Below are 22610 nucleotides of genomic sequence, written 5' to 3'. Positions count from 1 at the left end.
TTTTGAGCTCTTGATACTATACCGTTAGCCTTGCCGGCTTTATGATATACGTTATGTTGTGGCGACCTTGTCGGTCCGCATATGAACATATGTCTTTGAATGATCGGATATTTCTGTTGGGCCTTTTACGCGTGCAGTGTTCTTTGAGTTATGGTTTATAATGTTCAAAGTAACGGATAAGTCAGGTGGTTCCCGGTCTACGAGTCGGAGCTCGTCATACTCCTGATAGGGGTGTGACACTCATGCTCCTCTCTACTCTTGGAATACACCAAGATGTCATCAATAAACACAATCACAAAGGATTCAAGGAACGGCCTAAAGATGCCAGTCATCAAAGTCATAAATGCAGTCGGAGCATTAGCAAGCCCAAAATACATCCCTAAAACTCATAGTGGCCATATCTCATCCAAAATGCTATCTTCAAAATATCCTCCGCCCTAATCTTCAACTGGTGATAGCCGGAACGCAAATCAATCTTCGAAAACATCGAAGCACCCTGAAGCTGGTCAAACAGATCATCAATACGAGGCATAGGGCAATTGTTTCGAATAGTGACCTTGTTCAACTGGCGGTAATCAATACACATCCTCATAGTCTCATATTTCTTCTTCACAAATAACACAGGGGCACCCCAAGGGGAGACGCTCGGTCTAGTGAACCCCTTACTGAGTAGATCTTATAATTGTTCCTTAAGCTCCCTCAACTCGGCAGGTGCCATCCGATATGGTGGAACGAAAATGGACAAGTGCCCGGGTCCACGTCGATACAGAAATTAATGTCGCGATCGGGCGGCATACCCGGCAAATTTGACGGGAATACCTCCGCGAACTCGCTCACAATAGGGATAGACTCAAGGGGTGGCGATGCAACAGTCGTATCACGAACATACACTAAATACGCTAAACACCCCTTACTCACTAACTTCTTCGCCTGAAGGAAGGAAATGATCTTCTTCAGAGCGAGACTAGGAGTGCATCTCCACTCAAGCCTAATAATGCCCGGCATGGCTAAGGTGACTGTCTTGGCGTGACAGTCTAAGATCACATGATAAGGAGAAAGCCAGGACATACCCAATATAATATCAAAGTCCGCCATATCAAGAATCATCAAGTCCACCCAAGTGCCGTACCCCATAAAAGTAACCAAACAAGACAGGTAGACTCGATCAACAACCACAGAATCTCCGACCGGAGTAGATACATGAACATATATATCTATGCTATCACAAGGAAAATCCCAACCAATGGCATGAAATGCAGATACATATGAGTAAGTGGATCCAGGATCAAATAACACAGATGCTGCTCTATGACGGACATAAATGGTACTTGAGATCACAGCATCTGAGGCCTCTCCCTCGGGCCTGCCAGGAAATGAGTAACAATGGACTCCACCATGCCTTGTCTGGGATCCCCCTCTCGCACTCTGAGTACCACCTCTAGCTGGCTGGAACCCACCTTTAGAACAATGTGAAATGTCGCGGCCTGACTGTGCATCGCCTCTTTGAAAAGTCCCACCTCGACCACCGGATGATACAGGAGTCCTCAGTGGCTGATAATCTCGCCTAGGTTGGGGACATCTCTTGGCAACATGCGTAACCTCTCCATAAAAGTCACAGGTAAGAGAAGTCGAGTGCTGAAACACGAAAGCTGGAAACCCGGATAAAGCAGCCCTATCCACTGGTCTGGAGAACAAACTCTCAAGAGCTTTCTACCTAGGTGGCTCACTAGAGAAAGCCGGTAATGCTGAATGCACGGGACGACCGGAATAGGGCTGAGGTGCCCTAAAAAATTAACTGGTGCCCCTCATACCAACCCCCGAAACTACCATTCTAACGTGGCCCTCTTATCACCAAAGCACCAAACCACAAGCCTTTAGAGCCCTTAACCATAAAAGCATGCTCGATAACGGACTGGAAGGAAGCCCCTATAGACACTATCTGAAGGCAAGGAATTTATAGAGAGCTCACTAGTTCTCCAACAAAACGCCTAATCCTATCAGCCTCAGTAGGGATCAACGGAGTAGAATAATGGACCAAATAGAGAAAACGGGTCACATAGGACTCCAAGGACACGCCGCTCGCTGGTGTAAAAATTTCTCCCTACGAGCCTTTCTCAAAGACCGGCACATAAAAATTGCTCCCTACGAGCCTTTCTCAAAGACCGGGCACATACTTCTCAAGGAAGGCCTCCGGTAGAACTGAGTCCAAGTTAAAGGAGGAGAACCCTCAGGTCTGCACGCTACAAAATACCTCCACCACATTTTTGCGTCGCCACAAAACTGGTAGGACACATAATTGACACTGTGGGTCTCCACTATCCCCATACGGTGTAATAACTCATGCATATCAAGAATAAACTCATAAGCATCCTCAGACAGGGTACCAATAAACCTCGGTGGCTCTAACTTTCGGAATCTCTTGTGACTCCTTGTCAGAAGCCGTAATAACAGCGCCCTCCATGGGCCTAATCTCATCATCAGGAGCGGGTATAGCATCGATGCGAGAAGCCATAGCTGCAACGGTATGTACTACCTGACTAGGTCACTGCTCAGGGGTCTGCGCCCCAACTCTAGTCTGTGAGCCCCCACTGAGTGTAATGACACCGGCGGCCACCCATTGCATCGAGATGAAGCAATACTGCGCCATAGTATCATGCATGGCTCGATCGTAGAGTAACCTCCCTTTGTCCGAGTTGGAGCCACGCTCTCGGGCTCGGGGGGACGGGAGATCTCTCTCGGTCTTTGTCCCTGCCGCCGGGCTTCCACCATCGGCGCAGCTTCGCGGTCTCTCGCTCGTCGTGCCCTCTTTGTCGCCGCCCTCCGGTGCCGCCGGTAGAGATGCGGCTCGGCGCCCGACCTCGGACATAGTAGCTCGAGTCCTCACCATCTGTGAGAGAAGAGATAAAAGTCAGATAACAATTTGAATAAAGTAGCACGATGGAAAGAAAGAAAGTGAGATTTCCTAAATGTCCTATAGCCTCCCGCAGATAAGTACGGAGCCCATCGCATCGATCCGCGAGACTCTACTAGACACGCTCTTTATATTAAAGATCGGGTAACTTGGGCTACGATACTAACTTGTCACGACCCATTTAGCCTAGGTCGTGCGGGCACTTACCTTTTCACCTTGGTAAGCGAACCCTCGTCCCAACAATAAACCAATACATTAATTGAAGAAAGTTAAGTAGAGAAAATAAACAAATACGTAAGTCTCACGATATATATATATATAGACAGTAGTAAAAGTGTGGAAGACAATAAACACCCCCAAGGTCTCGTATAAATAATACAAGAGCATCTAAGGAGAATAGTAAAATCTGGAATACTAATACATAAATGTCTATGTCTCTGGAATAAAAGTAAGACATATGATAAGAAAGACTTCAAAGTCACCAAACGCCATGCTCACCCTGGAAACTTGAGAGAAAGCCGAAGAATTGATCAGTGAAGGGTCAAAGAAGTAGATCCGACATGGTACTCTGCATTCATAAAAGAATGCAACAAGTGCGAATGGGTAAACAACAATATCGGTGGTCATCATCGACAACTAAGCATAGTTAACACGATTTAGAAGATAAACGCGTAACGAGGAAACTAGCAAGTATCAGTATAATATAATCACAAATCGAACATGGTCCATCGCCATGAAGCATCTAAACCTAAATATATTGAGTCTGATTATATCCGATCCAATCCAGTCATCACAATCAAATCACCAAGCACCTCAATCAAGTCATAATGCAATGCAGTGCAATAATGTTATGGATGTAATGCAATGCAAATGAGGTGTACACAAGTACTCCGGACGAAAATATCGACGTCTCGATAGCGTAACCCAGTGTGACTCGCGAAGTCTAAGTGCCACCTGTCCCGAATCTTTGCCCGGCCAACCGAGACGACCCTAGCTAATCGCTCTCATAGGGGAGTCTCGCGATGCCGCCACTGGCCACGGAGTCTATGCACTAACAACAATTTTGGGGTATCATCCGAATCGGCCATGCAACAACGATGCCGGAATAGATCATCAGCCATCTCACAATCACTCAAGTAAAAGAGTCTGTCAAATATAGGTCTTACACAATCAACTATTTCGGAATTGAACCTCGAACATCAGCCTTCTCACAATCACTCAAGTAAAAGAGTTTATCAAATATCAACATCATACAATCAATGATTCCAGAATTGATCTTCAAACATTGCCTTTTCACAATCACTCAAGTAAAATAGTTTATCAAAATATCAGTTTACTCAATCAACAATATCGGATCATCACGGGTATCGGCCATGCATCATGAATGTGTGAGAATGCGTGAAATGCGTATATCAATCATCAACAGTCAAGTTCAATATCACGAGTACCAATGATGGGGTATGCCAACAATGCATCATATCACAATACCAACATTAGTATGCCAAATGAAATATATCAATATCAGAAGTACCAACAGTGGGTATGCCAACAACATATCCAAGTACAAATACCAAAAACAGGTATGTCAATTCTATCTCAGTCAAGACGATAACACAGATTCCAATATCTACCAACTACTCATGGCATCAGACTATCACAATGGAACAATTAAAGCACACACAACGGGGTGGTTAGTCCCAACACACAACAGGACCCAACCTAAGCAATATCCAACCCGACTTCATACGTGAAGGTTCACGTCACCTCCTGATTATAATCTAAATATGTGTATTCATCAGACGAAGTCATACCAAAGGTAAGCCATAACCTACCTGGATTGCCGAACCACAACACCAACTACTCACTCCTTTGCATTGCCCTTTCACTGAACCTCAGAACCACAGTAGTCTACGAATAATCAAATTCTATATTAGAAATCATGAAGAATGATACTAATATTGTTACTATTTCAATTCGGTCAATTCTAACCCTAGAAATTGGGGAAATGGGCCCACAAGGGCAAAATGAAAAATTCGCGGGCAAAATACCAAATTAAGTACTAGGTAATCATAATCCAACTATTAATTATTTTTTTAGCTCAAGAATTAGCCTAAACTCTAGTTTCAAGCAAAACTCCCAAATTGGGTATAAACCTTAAGTCTTCAATTTCAAAATTCAATGCTAAAAGTGGAAGAGATATGATTAATGAGCCTACATAAGTCAATATTTAACATAAACATAACCAATTTATCATTAATAATCCTAGGAACAATGTTCTTCCAAACCCTCTTTCAACTCTTATCACCATGGGTTTATTAAGGAAAAAGGGAGGATCTAACATGATTATAATTTAAAGGAAGAATGAAGAAATGAGTAGGAATTACCTCTAAGATTTTCCTCCAAATATCCTTAAGAGTAGTTTTTTCAAGCTCAAATATCGAAATGGAACAAAATGAGGGTCTAGAGCTTTTTAGCACTTCATTAATATTATTAACTGCCCGTCAACCGCTCTACAGGACCGCCCTGGCGGCTACAGATCGCTCTCCCTGGTCACTGTAGGCTGCTCACCGAGCCCAAACGGGCTCGAACCACTTCGATGGCAGGGACTACCGCTCCAAATCACCGCATCATTGCCGCAATGCTGGTGCCTCCAAAATAGGCACCAGAACCAGAAACTTAGCCCAAGTTTCACCTTTCTATCCGATTTTTTGACTATTTCCCGAGGCCATTTGCTCACATACTAAACACATAGTCCCACATAAAAATGTGCTACGAATGCCTGTGGCATCGGAATTCCCAACGGAGGTCTCGTTGACCGAGTTAACCCCCAATGCCTTAATTTCAATTTCCCATCCCAAGTCCCGAATTGCATCCAACTACATTAGGAACCGAACCAAATACACGCACAAGTTCTAAATGACCATCCGGACCTCTCAGAATCGATTGAATTCCAAAAAGGTTCGTTTGCCCAAAAGTCAACTTTGGGTCAATCATTTTTCATTTTAAGCATAAGTTTTCACAAAAGTTGCCCGAATCCAGTCTAGACAACTCGGGAAGCATGTCAATGGTCCCCTTAGGTCAAAAGTGAGCAAATAAATGCTCGGGAACGGGCGAAAATGCCGAAAAGACTATAACGACCAAACGGGTCAATACACGACGCCGCGAGGCTTGTAGTCGGGAACCTCTCCTTTGATGATATGTCCGACGTCTCCTGGTGTTTGTGTGATATTTATTGGTTCATTCATCAAGGGGCGAAGAACACCGTAATATTTTTGTAGATGTAGGCTAGTATAACAACCAAGCATGAATTTTTTCCCTAGGTATGGTGTGATTAAATTTAATTTTTCGTTCCTCCTATTTGGATTTCTTGAACTCCACTCTTCTTTCTATTTCTTTTTAAACCAGTCGTTGAAGAAAGGTTTCTTAGACATTTTAGAGTTAATCGGTGAAAGTATAGAGGAATGAATACAAAAAATACTCTTTGAATGGTCATATTTTTTGGTTGAAGGAGTCCGCTCATTTATAGATGGTTGAAGGAATATCAAGTACTATTGAATACATCATCATATATTGCATGCGGATTACGTAGGAGATTGGACTATACAATGAATAACATGACAACTCGTCTCACTTTTCTGACAATACGTATATGATATGATATTTCATGTGCTTAAAGTAATTCATCTGAGATGACAAATAATGTAAAATTTATGACTCATCTTACTTGACGTTTTTATTTTACTAATTTTTAGTTTCTGTAATTTTTTGTTTAAAGGTATGGATCTTCCACGGGTGCCCTACATTCAGCTCTAGAAAAGTACGATGTGCTAATACTTCAGGAGAAGCATCGATCACAGAGTGTGTGTAATGGGACTTTGAAAAAATCGAAAGCATGCCTGTTTCCACGCCGTGCGGATCGTGAATTCTAGAAGCACGTGAGGTGTCATCCTTTGCATCCCCGCATCCTTGACTACTTTGGCCGGTGTGAATTTAGGGGAATAGTAGAGGTAGGTCCCATGTGATTAGGAAGTCATCACTGCACTTATAGAGAGATGACGCCCTGAGACACACACCTTTCATCAGCGTACAGGTGAGGCGACAATCACATTACAAGATGTTGAGATCATGATTGGGATGGTCGTAGATAGTGACCCCTTGATTTAAGCTCATGCTAGAAATATAAACATTGTGGGGTGTCAACAGTTGATCCACGAGCTTACTGGTTGGGCGCCCTATGAATTGCTTAGATGCCATTACAGATCAGACCACATAAATTGATGTGCAAAAGTGGGTCAGGTTGTACTTCTATATCTGTGCGGCGACACGATTTTTTTGGATAAATCCGGTGACAAGCTTATTTTAGACTATTTGCTTGACATGCGTGACTTTAACACAATGGGTACACAAGCTTGGGGAGCAGCTGCATTGTCATATTTGTATAATTCTCTATGTCGTGCTTCGATGTCCAAGGCCAGCGATGTGTACAGATTCATTTACTTGTTGCACTTACGTGACTTTTAAAATTATGTGATTTTATTTGGTTATCTTATTTGATAGTTATGATCTTTATATTTTTTAAATTTTTTTAATATAGGTCTAGGCTTGGGAGCGACTTATACCGATGCAGCCACCACGCTCATGGCTTTTCGGTCGCACATGGCTCTTGCACGGAAGGACTCATCGTAGAGTCGAGAAAATGAGACACGTGATATGATAGCCATATATAGGGATGTATTGGACAACCTAACAAATGGTCAGGTATTTTATCATAATTATGTTTGTTATTGGCGTTTTGATATAATAGTTACACTTATGCGTAATTTGTTTCTTTTATTATCATGTAAATTTTAAGTTCTTTCTATCATAATTTGTGTGACAAATTTTTATTCAAAGACCATCATTAATGGACTCCCCGAGTGGAGTTGGCATGGCCGCGATGTTTGGATGGCGCGGTACCCTCATTTGTGGGATCTACTGTGAGTGGCACTTGGTAGACCACGTTCTCGGTACAATTTGGTAGCAAGCAAGATATTCCGGGACCATGAGTCGAGTTTGAGCCCTTTCATTTCAAACGTGACAAGCAGTATGCTATGAAAAAGCAAGATGAACAATATTTTAGGTATACGGTTGGTTTATGGGCAGATCGTCGAGGAAAGTTAATTCACACCGAGCGTATGACTGAAGAGCCAAGGGCACTATCAGGCCTGGTTTTTGGCCGTGAAATTTTTCACTTTTTTCCTGAAAACATTTTCACTTTATTTGGAAATCAACGTTTGGCCATGAAAATTTCAAATACAACTTGAAGTTGTATTTCAACTTGTATTTGAAATTTGAAAAACACTAAAAAACTTGTTTTTCACTTTATTCACTTTTAATATATTCAAACAACCAAATATTCTTTGCAAAAACTATAACCAAACACAACTCCATCTTCAACTCCAACTCGAAAATATCAAATAAAGTGAAAAATATTTGATTTTCATGGCCAAACGCCTACTAAGAGAATGATGATTTTTGTGTTTCTTAAATTCCGTGCCAAATCAAAACTAGACAAATAATTTAAAACAGAAAGAGTATTTCTTATGGTGAAGGCTTATTTATGACTATAGAAAAAATTTATTTATGAGGAATGACGGAGCTATAGTTAAATAAGATATTTTCGCTATGCGACGAGCTCGACTCAGAAGGTAAATCCCCTGCTGTTGTAGGCAGGAGGTTTTGAACCTGAGACCTCCATTATAAAGCCTCATGTTCAACCAACTGAGCCACTCTTGCGGGTGGAAATCTCACCCTCATTAAAAATGCAGTTTAGTTACTTCTTTTAAATTCCATTTTTATCTTGATTTTTTTATTTCTTTTTTAACTAGGTGACACAGACTCGCTTGATAAAACTAGGTGATACAGACTTGTTGGATGTAAAGATTAGTTTGTTGTAACACTTATTGACGATGAAACTAGCAAGTGAAGTCATGAGAAATGGTTTCTTTGAATAAAAAATCGGATGTTGTTGTTTGTCTTTTTCATTTATGATCTTACTCTATACTCCTAATTTTTTTTTTTTTTTTTTTTTTTTTTTTTTTTTTTGCTGTTACTATGATCTTCTAATTGTTAGCTATGCACAACTATAGGAGAACATTTGAACAAGTGCCCTCATGAATTATAACTGAAAGTCTAAATGCTCAAGTCAATTTATCAAGTCAGCTTCTATGCAACGGACTGTAGCAGCCTCCGGCATAATCTCTAGGGAGCCTTGAGGTTTCGAACGATAGTTAAGAAATCCAGCCAAGTGTTTTCTTTGAATTTTGTAGTCTATGTTCATGCAGATTCTATAATCATCTTTATAGGAGCTCTAATACTGATTACTCTTTTGCGGGATGTAATGGAACTATCCGCTCCTAGGTAAGAAATATGGTCAGACTATAGATTATATCACTCTTGACAACGGAGGGATATCGCAGTGGTAAGGATACCCTCCACCTCAAACAATAAGATTAGTGGTTCGTGTCACCAAGGAAGAATGTCCACTCTTGGTTAGGATGGTGTGGAAGGTGGTGTCTCCATATAACAAACATTTCTTTTACAGATTTTATTACTATTCTAGTGCCCTCCTTGCTTGCGAATTACTAACCTTTTTTGCGGTGATCATGTTAGAGGACGACTCTCTGTTCCTCATGTAATATGCAGTTAGAATGTTAGATTGCCTCGTCTGATGGCCTTGCCCTCCCTATTGGTTCTTATTGCAGAATATATTGAACAAAAAATGGTATTAGGGGGTTTATTGCTTTTACTCCTCCCAAATTTAGTCCAGAAAACCTAGACAGCACATTTGGTGCTGATGAGGATATTGACAGCTTGAGGAACAAATTGGTCGAGTTGGAATGGTTGCTTACACATTCTAATATCCCTGTAAGTGCAATTAATCCTCCATGTTGTGTTGTTCTTTTGGCATATCTTTCTGTGACAATGCATATTTTGCACGAGCACATCGTTCATCATGTTACATGGGTTTTATTTGTCTAGTGCTTGTTAGGCTGGATTATTTTACCTGAATTAATTATAATCTTTCTGTTTCAATTTATGTGAACATATTTGATTGGGCACAGAGTTTAATAAAGAAGAGAAGACTTTTAAACTTGTAGTGTTAAATGAGTCACATATATTTTGTGTAATCATTGTATAAAGGTAAATTGTTTCCAAATATAGAAAGGGGTCATTCTTTATGGCACGGACTAATAGCAAATAGGTTCACATGAATTGAAATGGATGGATGAATTTTTTATTAGATATTTTTGTTAGTCATACTTGATGTTTGGGTGGGGTAAGGTTACTCTCTACCCTTCCTAGACCCTACTTGTGGGATTACACTGGGTATTTTGTTGTATGCTTGATATTTGGACACTGCTTATCAAAACCTTGATGTTTGGTTACTGTATGGAACGATTTCATGAACTAGTAACCAACTATTAGTGCTGTAAAGGTAATTATTCTTAAATGACATTTGTCCCTGCAATCACTTTTTTCTGAATAATGTGACAATTTTTATAATCTAGGCCAAAGGAGTCATTACTGTGATTCCTAAAGGTAGAAGAAAATGCTGAAACTTTGATTCTGTTAGTTTCTAAAGAAGGAAAAAGAGTTCAATCGAGGAGGAGCATGGAGATGTCTGTAGACTCTGTTTCAGAGCTGAATGGAGGGAAACATCTTTTCTGTTTCTCTTTTGGAAATTGCCTTTGAAGTTTCCTTTGCTGGCTAAAGATGAGATAAAACAACAAACACAAATATTTTGTAAAGTGGCAGCCCTTGAGTCCAACCTTCCTATAGTTGTCAAACTGATGCATCCTTCCCCAAAGTGATGAAGTGCAACTTGAGCTATTTTAGTTACTATTTGACATGTGAGCAATGAGTGTGTGTAGTTCACATTTAATTCAGTGGTGCGACCTCTCCAAAGAAAGAACAAAATTAGTACTTGTGTCTTTCTCCGTTGAGATAGATTTTACCACCTGTCTTTATTTAATGAGGGTACTGACATTGCCTTCCAGTTTCTGTGGATATCCTTGATCTTGAATCGTTTCATTTTTATCATCTATAACAAAATAGTGAATTTTTAACCTTTTGGAATTCAGTTCCAGTATCCTCTGTATTTTGCTTTCGGGGATGAATATCAATGTTGTATTAGCTGAAGTTTAGAGAAATGATGCTAGTGGACAACCTGCAACAGCTACTACAGGCGGGTAAGTTCAAATGTCATTTTTGTTTTTGAGAAGTTGCCTCTTTCATTTGGTGTATGTACGCCATGACATTAAAAGATTATAATGTGTTTTAGTGATCTCTTAACACAGACTGGACAACTTTCTATCTAGTATACAACAAAAACATATCCAGTGTGATCCACAAGTGTGGTCTAGTATACAAGTGCTTGTGATTTTCTTAAGCCAATCTGTTGTAATAATTAATTCATTATCATACATTTAATGGATTCCATTCGATTTTATCCTCGAACTAATCCCATTTGGTAATTTCTTTTGTCAATTTGAGCTAAATATTATTTTGACTCTGTTGGTAATGAGCTTGTTCACCAAAATGTAGCAAAAAAGAAAACGGAAAAGAGGGTCCTATAATTTTGGCAACACGATTGTTGAGCATGAATATAGGCTTTTGTTTGAGTTGAATATTAATTGTATAGTAGAATTTAGGTAAAACAATTGGAGTTCATATATAATCTCGTTATGGAAGAGAAAACATAACTCTATGTGTACTCTTTGATGCATCTACATTCTTGCAAAGTTTTGAGTTGGTTTTAGATAATTATTTTCTTGAATGTATCAAACATTTATGATTACCCGACATGGACAGTGTCAAATGACATGGGGCCGAACAAGTTTTTTGTATTTGAGGTATTGTTTCTGAGATTAGATATCAATATGAATTTGGAAATCTGTATCTTGTCATCTTGACGAAGGTTCAATTTTTTCTTTTTCTTTCTTTGTGATAAATATATTGTCAATGATTCAGTTGATCACATGTCTACAGCTACAAGCTTGTTGTTGCCGCCTCAGATCCTAAGAGAATTGCGTCAGCCAACATTGTAAATATTCAGGTTCTAATTCACCTTCTTTCTCTCTTGTTTTTTTTTTTTGTTTCCTTAAAAAAATAGGAACAGGTGGATTTACTATAATTCTTGAATTGATGTTTGTTTTAGGATTATTGATTTGACTTAATTGCCTTAAATGTTAGTTCTAGAATGCTTGACATGCACGTGATCTGTGTTTATTTAAATAACGGGTATATCTCACTCCAACAATCATATGCCTTTATTAAAATGAATTAATTTAAACTAATACTACATTTAGTCATTTAAAATTTGATTTGACATCTTTCAACTAACTACTGCTTAAATTGATGCACATGGTATATCATCTGTTATGAGACTGTTGGAAAAACGCAACCCCAAGATGGCTTCATCCATGGTGAGACTCGAAATAAGAAGGAGAGAAATGAAGAAGACAAAGGAGAAAGGAGATAAAATGATTATTCAGACAAAAGTGCTGTCCAGATCTGTCTTCTTTCCACATAAGCCCAGTTTGACTTTTTTTTTTTTATGCACGTGGAAACATCACAGCTGTTGGTTATAAAAATAAGATGGATCGTATCTCAGCCGTTAGATGAGGGAGTGTACAGCTGTGATGTTTTGGGAAATTTCCACCAACTTTCCTTCACCTGACCAGCACGTGAAGGAATAATTTTCTGTTATTTGGTAGATGAATTAGAATAGGACAAGTGTATATATTTAATCATTTTCTTTATTCATTTTGTACATGATAAAGTGTATATATACATGTAGAGATGATGAATACAAGGCAAGAGAAAATTTCCACATCAGTCTCAATTTCAATTTCTTTCATGGTATCAAAGCGATAGCTCGATCCAAAGTTTTATCTTCATACATCAAAATCCAGATTTCACAATCAATTTCAGTAGAGCAAAATGGGTGACAAAACACCAACTAATGAAACAGAGAATTCTGGAAAAACGATGACCATTGACAATCTTCACCCTTATCACTTAAATAACTCTGATTCACCTGGTATGACTCTAGTCAACACAGTGTTTGATGGAAGAGGATACCAGGGTTGGAGGAGATCTGTCTTGCTGTCCCTTTCAGCCAAAAAGAAGCTAGGTCTTCATTAATGGAGGTTGTAAATCTCCAGATTTGGAATCTGATAAATATGAACATTGGAGCTGTGTTAATGACATGGTAATCTCATGGATATTAAATGCATTATCAAAGGACATAGCAGATAGTGTTAAGTACTCTAAGACAACCAAAGACTTATGGGATAGTTTGGAGAAGAGATTTGGCAAATCAAATAGAGCCAAACTCTATCACCTCCAAAAGGAACTGTCTGGATTAACATAAGGAAATAGTGATGTTGCTGGATATAGTACTAAACTAAATAAACTGTGGGATGAATTAGATTCACTCAATGTAGTTATATGCTGTTCATGTGCATGTTTGTGTGAACGAAAGGCAAAATTGGCTAAATCACTAGAGAATCAAAGACTTATTCAATTCTTGATAGGATTGAATGATGTGTATGCACAAGCAAGGGGGAATATTCTAATGATGAATCTTTTGCCCAATATGGACCCTGCATATTCACTCCTCTTACAGGATGAGAACCAGAGAGAAGCATATGCAAATGCAAACTTCACCTCTGATTTTGCGTCTTTCATGGTAAATGGACAGAACAAGCAATTTGACACACAACTGATGGCACAATTTGCAGCATTCATGGCTGCTGGACAGGGGAGAAACAATCAAAGACTCAAGATACAATCAGGAAAAGAAGGGAATGCACCTCAAAGGTTCAACAACCAACCACAAAAGTACGGATCATAGTCTACCTAATTCTTTCAAGGTAAATGTTACTCATACAAGGAGTATTTCTATCTTGCCTGGTCATATTCTAACTGATGTCTTGCATGTCCCAGATTTTAAGTACAATCTATTGTCTGTTCATAGATTTTGTATTCAATTCAAATATGATATCCTATTTACATCTAATAAGTGTGTCTTGCAGGGCCTTTCTATGAGGAGTCCTCAAGCTTTTGGTGAAGTTAGAGAACGACTTTATTTGTTAGATACCACTAGTCCTAAGTCTAGAAGTTTGTTTACTAATGATGTATTTTCAATTCAAAAAGGAAGTAATTCCATTCTTGTGTCTGTTTTTGTTCAAAATTCAGTACATGTTAATGCTACTCCTGATGTAAAGCTTTGGCATGTAAGGTTGGGTCACCTACCATTTTCAGCAATGAAACATTTGAATTTCCTTCATTGTAAATCCAATTCTGATTTTGTTTGTGGCATTTGTCCTAAGGCTAAACAGACCAAACTATCTTTTCCTATCAGTGCTATAAAATCTAAAGGAATTTTTGACCTCATACATATTGACACATGGGGACCATACAAATCTAGTACTTATAATGGGTTCAAATACTTTTTGACCATAGTGGATGACTACAGTAGAGGAACTTGGGCTTTCTTGTTAAGCACTAAAAGTAATGCCTTCCCTGTACTTAAAGAGTTTCTACTTATGGTAGAGAGACAATTTGGAACAAAAGTGAAGGTGATTAGATATGACAATGCCCTAGAATTGGGAAAAGGAACACAAGAGGTTGCTTTTCTTGCATCACAGGGAATCATTCACCAACTATCATGTGTAGCAATCCCTCAACAAAATGGCATTGTTGAGAGGAAGCCTGTATACCTACTAGTAGATTGCCGGGGGTTTAATGTTTCGGTCAAAGTTACCTATATCGTACCGGGAGAGTCCATTTTGATTGCAACACACATTATCAACAGACTTCCATCCAGTGTCCTCAAAGGGAAGACACCATATCAAGTAATTTTTCAACAACAACTTCAATATGATCATTTGAGGAATTTTGGGTGCCTTTGCTATATATCAACTTTAAGTCAAGGCAGAGGTAAATTTGATGAAAGGGCTAAAGCTTGTGTTCTGATAGGGTATCCTTTACACCAAAAAGGTTACAAGCTACTAGAACTAGATACTAGAATGATAATTGGGTCAAGAGATGTCAAGTTCTATGAATCACATTTTCCCTTCACTAAATCAAATCTACTATGTTTCCAGATTCTACCACAAATCCCAGCAACCAAAATACACCAGATCCATCACCAGATACATCAAATGAGGTGTTATCTCCATTGCAGAACTCCTCCTCTCAAGGTCATGACCGTTCTGTTTCTCCTACACCTATGAACCATTCTTCCACACAATCAAATACACCACTTACTTGTCCTATCTCTCCACATTCTATATCACTAAATTCTCCTCCTTTACAGCCTGATGAACCAAATCCTACTGATTTCCTAACTAATCCCACAACATCATCCACTCCTACTAGAAAGACAGGAAGGATTCATCATAGACCAGCTTATCTGAAAGATTACATTTGTAATAGCCTAGTTTTCACAGATCTCAACAAGGCATGTTTTGCACAACCTGAAAATCCTACTGTCTACTCTTTTTCTTCTCTATCAGCAGATATAACCAGCATGTTTTTCATTCTCTTTCCAATCTTAGTGAGCCAACCAGTTACACACAAGCTTCTCAACATTTAGGTTGGCAACAAGCTATGAATTCAGAAATTCAAGCTTTACAGGACAACAACAAATGGGATGTGGTTGTACTTCCTAAAAGGAAAAAGAGCTTTACCTTGCAAATGGGTCTACAAGATAAAGCATCTATCAGATGGCAGCATTGAAAGGTTAAAGGCACGGCTTGTAGTAAGGGGGGACATACAAAGAGAGGGAATTGACTATAGTGAAACCTTTTCACCTGTGGTGCAAATGACAACCATAAGGTGTTTACTAATTGTTGCATCCAAAAGAGATTGGTGTGTGTCTCAATTGGATGTCAACAATGCGTTTCTGCATGGTGATCCACAAGAAGAGGTGTTTATGAAATTTCCACCAGGTTTGAATCGACCTTCACCTAAACATGTCCGTCTCCTAAGAAAATCTTTGTATGGGTTGAAGCAAGCTTCACGGTAGTGATATGCTCGGCTTGCAGGAGCTTTAAATTTCAAAGGGTATTCTTCATCACTAAATGACTACTCTTTGTTTTTTAAACCAACATGGGACCTTATTTCCATTTTGGTAGTATATGTAGACGACATCCTATTAACAGGGGATGATTTGGTGGAAATTGAGGACATCAAAAACTTCTTTAATACGGAATTCAAAGTCAAGAATCTAGGAAACATTCACTATTTCCTTGGAATGGAAATTTTGCGCGAAAAACCAGGATTTATTGTCAATCAAAGGAGATTTACCTTAGATATGCTGTAGGAGTTCAATGTGTCCCACCTGCCACGTGTCAGCTCCCCTCTAGATCCTTCTTTTAAATTGCGAGCAGATGACAGTCCTCGCATGGAGAACCCAACTCTTTATCGTAATTTGGTGGGCAAATTGATCTATTTGACCAATACGCGACCAGATCTATGCTTCGCCATCCTTGTTCTTAGTCAATATATGCAACGTCCTTGCATATCTCATTATTCAGCTAGATTGAAGGTTTTGAAGTATCTAAGCACCGATCCAGTCAAGGTATTCTTCTGTCATAAGATTTCTCTTTTTCTTTGCTCGCTTTTTGCGATGCTGATTAGGCGTCGTGCAAGGATTCTCGTAGATCTGTGAGTGGGTTTTTCATTACACTCGAAGAGCTCCGATTTCATGGAAATTGAAGAAATAAATCTCCATTTATTTGTCCTCTACCGAAGCAGAGTATCGTTCCATGCGACGTGACTTGGTTGATATGACTTCTTGACGATCTTTCTGCTCCAATTTCACTTCCGATTCCGCTCCATTCTGATAGCTAAGCTGCTATTCATATAGCGAGGAACCCCATCTTTCATGAGCGCAGAAAACATGTGGAATTAGATTGTCATTTTGTGCGCCAATAGTTTCTCTCCGGCATTATTACTCTCACCTTCGTTCCTTCCAAGGACCAGCTCGCAGATCTATTCACAAAGCCTCTTTCTGAGGGTGATGTCTCTCTCCTCCACCTTGAGGGGGGATGTTGGAAAAACGCAACCCCAAGATGGCTTCATCCATGGTGAGACTCGAAATAAGAAGGAGAGAAATGAAGAAGACAAAGGAGAAAGGAGATAAAAATGATTATTCAGACACGAATGTTGTCCAGATTTGTCCAGATCTGTCTTCTTTCCACATAAGCCCAGTTTGACTTTTTTTTTTATACACGTGGAAACATCACAGCTGTTGGTTATAAAAATAAGATGGATTGTATCTCAGCCGTTAGATGAGGAAGTGTACAGCTGTGATGTTTTGGGAAATTTCCACCAACTTTCCTTCACATGACCAGCATGTGAAGGAATAATTTCCTGTTATTTGGTAGATGAATTAGAATAGGACAAGTGTATATATTTAATCATTTTCTTTATTCATTTTGTACATGAGAAAGTGTGTATATACATGTAGAGATGATGAATACAAGGCAAGAGAAAATTTCCACATCAGTCTTAATTTCAATTTCTGTCAAACAGAGGTAATAATATCACAGATAGCTAAAGTTGCAACTTTTTCGTATACTCCATCAATCCTTTAAGCTATAGATTGTTGTCACTTCTTATGAGATATTAAGAGACTTACATAGGATAGTTTGAAATTCCAGTTCGTGGCTATTGATGTTACCTTTTTATGTACAACTGTCACTTGCATTATTACAATTGGCACTGCATGGAAATAGAGGTTTAAATTTGAGTGGTTTTCTGGGGGCTACGTATGGTCTTGCCTTCAATTTCTTCTTCATAATTGTTATGGTTCTTTATTTTGTTCGCTCTGGATTTTTGAATATTAATGAATCTATATGTGCCTAAGGTGTTTCTTTTTTCTATACTTTGATTTCGATATAATAGTCAAGCAAATCATCAGTACATGCAACTGTTTTTGTTTCCTTCTAATAGTCAATTAGATCAAGCTGAGTGCATTGAATTATTTGTTTTTTCTTAATTTAAGTTTCATTTTAGGTAGTGACTTCATTTTGAATGGCATGTGAAAATGGCACAATGAAGATTCATATATCCGTCAATTTGTTTGGAAATCGCGGAGAAGCGCAAGTAGAAAGATATATATGAATCTCAATGTTTTTTTATACATTGTTTTCCTTATAATATAGTCCTCAACCGTACTTTGTTACTTTTACTTTTATTTGGTATGAATGGCATGACATGAATTTGAATGGAGAAACAATGATCATTTTTGGCTGAAGATTCATATGAACTCAATCTAAATTGACTCTCTTAAAAAGCCATGTAGCATTTCCTGATTGGTCTCATGTTTTAATTTTAGAATAATTACAACCCACACTAATTTTAGAAATTAGAAATGTCCTCCATCTGGGTTCTGCATCTCCGTTTTTTCATTAGAGCACGCCCAGGGTTCTGTAGGGTTCTGCATCATCTTCCTCTTCTTCGGGCCAATTTCATTATCAAAAATTTCACTCTGTTATTATATATAGGGCAAACTAATGTAACGGAGAAAAGATCTGTGATCTACAGATTTGAAGTTACGTATTTGATGAAGTGGAAGAAATTAGATGATCTTGTTTCTATGTCCAGATTTTATGTAATATAATGTTTTCTTTGTAACTTTCATGTGGACGAGAATGAAAAATTAAAATATCTTGTTATCTACTCTAATTGAGTTGCAAAATGTTCAAATCAATTCAATACTATGCCATTGTTGGTGGGCTGGTAGTCTTCTTTTTACTTATAATAAAAGAACAAGATAGTTTGGCAGGTTGGGTTCTAAAATTTGGGTGGATTCTAATTGTAATGTGGGACGCTTAATACATTTTTAAAAAAAAGAATTAAGGGTATTTATGGCCAAAATAAACTTTTTTCTTATTTTAGTAATGAAATCAATTTACTTATCTAGGCATTTCAAGCTTAATACATTGAATTACTTTTTTTCTTCTTTTAGTAATGAAATCAATTTAGTATCTACGGATGCATTTCCTTATTGTGCTGACTCGAAATTTTTTGTGTGTCATGTTACCATAATCATATTGTATTTCCTTCTTTGTGAAATATAGAAGACTAAGAATTATGCAGATGAATTTCTAACAATAATGGGCAGAGCATGGGTTAATAGATAGATTAATTAATCAGTGTAGTAGACTGTTATTTGAAAGTTTATCAGTATCTTTACTCTTTAACTGTCGGGGCTGGTTACCAGGACTTAAAGTTGATGAAGACTCAAATTAACTCCCAACTATTGCCATAGTGGCTTCATATGACACGTTTGGGGTTGCGCCGGTAAATAATAACTTACTCTATTAAGTATTGAGCGGTCATTTTAATAATAAATGACCTTAATCACTTTTTTCTATTGTTGAATTTACAGACATTGTCAGTGGGAAGTGACAGCAATGGAAGTGGTGTAGTGTCACTCCTAGAAATAGCTAGGTTGTTTTCTGCTCTATATTCAAATCCTAAAACTAGAGGTAGATACAACTTACTCTTTGGATTGACATCTGGTGGCCCGTATAACTACAATGGAACTCAAAAGGTGCAACAGTCCTTCCAATTTTTTTGTCCTGCCTTTTTAAGTTGCAGCTATCTCTCTCGGCCCTTTGAATGTGTAAGCTTTCTTCAGTGGCTTCGGAGTTTTGACCAACGTCTACGTGAGAGTATAGATTATGCCATCTGCTTGAACAGTGTTGGTTCCCTTGGCAATCAGCTACATCTTCATGTTTCTAAACCTTCAGAAAATGCCTACATACAGAAGCTATTTCAGGTTTGCAGCAAATGGTGTCTATGAGAGAAACCTAAGAGAATTTTCTATTTTATTACTTCTACCGCTTCCCTTTCTAGTCTAAAACGGCTGATTTTTGCAGGGTTTCTCTACTGTAGCAGAAGAATTGGGCCTTCAAGTTGGTCTTAAGCACAAGAAAATAAACATGTCGAATCATCGAGTAAGTACATATACTGCTTAAAAAAAGTGTACATCCCTGCGTATCTGGTTGTCAAACATAGTGCATGGTTTTCTTGCTATGTTTTCAGACTCTTGGAACTCTATCTGTGTGAGCTTCGCAGCCTGTCCTAAGTCTGGATAAAAGATGAGAATTGTGGTAGGGCGATGGTCAATGTAAACGTACTGTATAGTGTATAGTGTGGCTTGGATACCAATAGTTCTATAACCAACTCAACTAGTTTGTGGTTAATGAATAGTTGATTGGTCATTCTCAAACCTTGGACCAACTATAGAGCTTCAGAATCTTACATTAGAAAATGATTTTTAAATTAGTTTTTGGATTATGTCTGCAGTTCAAAGTTTGTAGACTGCTTTCATTATTATATTTTAAAAAAAAAAAAAAAAAAAAAAAAAAGTTTTTTTGACTGCTTTCTGTTGTGGTAATTCAATTTTTGTTTATAAGTGAATTGTGCAAATTTTCACTAAAAGCTACAAAGCATACCTTTTGGACCGTACTTGTGCTTACTGCTGCTCTCTAATGAAATCAACAGTTGTTTTACTCGAATTAACCCCTTGTCATTGTTTATGATAATTTAAAAGCTGGTTATTGTGGTTAAGACTACCCTTGGGGTGTGATTGAAGCAGTTATTAAGGCAAAAAAAAAAAAATGGATACAGAGTGAGATTTGTATTCAGCGTACAGTTTGGTCACAATCACTGATCTCATTGACAATATTCATGGATTTGTGCATATGCAGTGGTTGCTTGGGTGCTATTTGTGCAATTGTAGTAACTTAGTGGTCATCCCGCGCCCCGACCCCCTTTTTTGCCCGTAAAACATCTTTGTCTTTGAGACTAATAATCTGTTTGAGCTTTGTGAATTGCTCAGTTTACCTTATTGAAAAGAAACTTCAATTCAAAAGAAAAAAACCACATAAAAAGGCTACTATGCAGCATCTTTCCCCTAGAGTTCGAGAGGACATTCACATCTGATCTTATCGGTGAGGGACATCTCCATACTCCTTTTTAACCACCCTCTCTATTACCATGTAAATGAATAGATTGACCTTGATGGAGGAATCTGGAAAGAGAATACTAATCGCATTTCCTTGCTCCAAAATAAGCACCCCCCGTCAACCTGCTCATCCCTGTCATGCTCAAATAGCACTCCTTTACCTACTCTCCCCCATGTTGGCTTATAATTTCAATCAGTTCTCCGGGAACACAATTGCTCTTTTTCCTTTCAAAGGACTAGGAAAAAAAGTTGACTTAATTGTGAATACAATTAATTTTTCAGGCTTCCTTTCCAGATTTAATCTGCAAAGTAGCCTCGGAAGTCTTTGGATTTGGATGAAGAATGTTGCATGAAGTTGAGGAAATGGAAGTCTTTTGTCATGTTTCCTTGCCACTTAGTAACTAGAAATGCGTTTATGATTTTTATGCATCATTAATCTGTAATTTTGTCATGGATAGAAGTTAAGCCCTCAGTGATGTAATTTGCATAGAAGTTTTTGACAGTTCCAGTTTTTGTTGTGTAACCAGCTGGAGAGCTTGTTCTAAGCTATTTTATTGACTACTATGTGACAGTCACGTTCTGTAGACTAAAGATTACACCTCCCACTTAAACCTCAATGCTCTTCCTGTTAAATTTGCTTGTTCTTACTGGTTGCTAAAGCAATCAGATATACCTATCTTTACTTATTTAATTGTCTTTGTATGCAATGTTTAGTCTTTTTACTGTGCTAAAGCTACTAAACGCTGTAGGTAGCCTGGGAGCATGAACAGTTTTCAAGGTGGAGAGTCACTGCAGCAACACTTTCTGAACTTTCTGCTGCACGTGAATTACTGGAAAGCACGGGAGGTCTTGCTGATAACAGGTAGTGGTTAGCTCCTCTTTTTCCTGCTCCCCCCCCACTCCTTTTTTTTTTATCAAGAAAGGTTGTGGCCTATCCCCTAATAATACCTCTTTGTACTATTTATTAAACTTCTGATGGCCATTTGTTGAACTCCTGGTTTCCGGTGTAGACAGTTTAGCAGTGAAGCCTCAGTCATTCGAAGTGTCAAGCTTGTTGCTGAAAGTCTAGTAGTAAGGACTTTAGCCTACTTCTTTGCCCCTGGAGTACAATTTTTTTGTCTAAGACATTGCACTGCTGATTTCATGAATTGATAAAACCTTAAACTTCCAATGATGACATTGTCTTCTATATGAGAAATAAACAATGACAGCAGAACAGTGAATCTAGAAAGGAAGACTAGTGCTTTTTGGCCTCTTATAGGTCTTGTCATGCATGCTCCTTTTGAGACCTAGTTGATTCTCAATTAAGTAGTTTTTCAATGAAGCTACATATTCTGTTCAACATCAAAAGTATAATGGCTTTTTATTTCGTTATTTTTCATTTTTTTTTAAATTGCTTTCTTTATTACCTTTATTTGCATTTAGCTTTCTCTTGAAACAATAAATCTTTGAAGGTCTATGGAATCAACTATCACAAGTCCTGAAATAAAATTCTTAAGCCGAATGGCTTTATGATTACACCATAACAACAAGCTAACTCTTCTTTGCATAGTCGAAGATGCCGTAAGAGTTTGTTCACACTCTTCCAACATATTTCACCCTTGCTAACATAAAGATAAAACCAAGTAGACCTCGAATCATCGGGACATCCACAAAGTCTGAGTC

The 22610-nt window shown here is 38.3% G+C and overlaps 1 pseudogene; it reads left to right on the top strand.

Moving 5' to 3' along the window:
- The first annotated feature begins 8983 nt into the window (after window positions 1–8983).
- LOC132045540 (uncharacterized) lies at window positions 8984–22298 on the top strand (annotated as a pseudogene).
- Window positions 22299–22610: the final 312 nt, after the last annotated feature.

This window comes from Lycium ferocissimum, unplaced genomic scaffold (genome assembly GCF_029784015.1).
Source record: "Lycium ferocissimum isolate CSIRO_LF1 unplaced genomic scaffold, AGI_CSIRO_Lferr_CH_V1 ctg6961, whole genome shotgun sequence".
In the NCBI taxonomy this organism is placed as follows: Eukaryota; Viridiplantae; Streptophyta; class Magnoliopsida; order Solanales; family Solanaceae; genus Lycium; species Lycium ferocissimum.
This window is presented reverse-complemented; position numbering and strand designations above follow the sequence as displayed.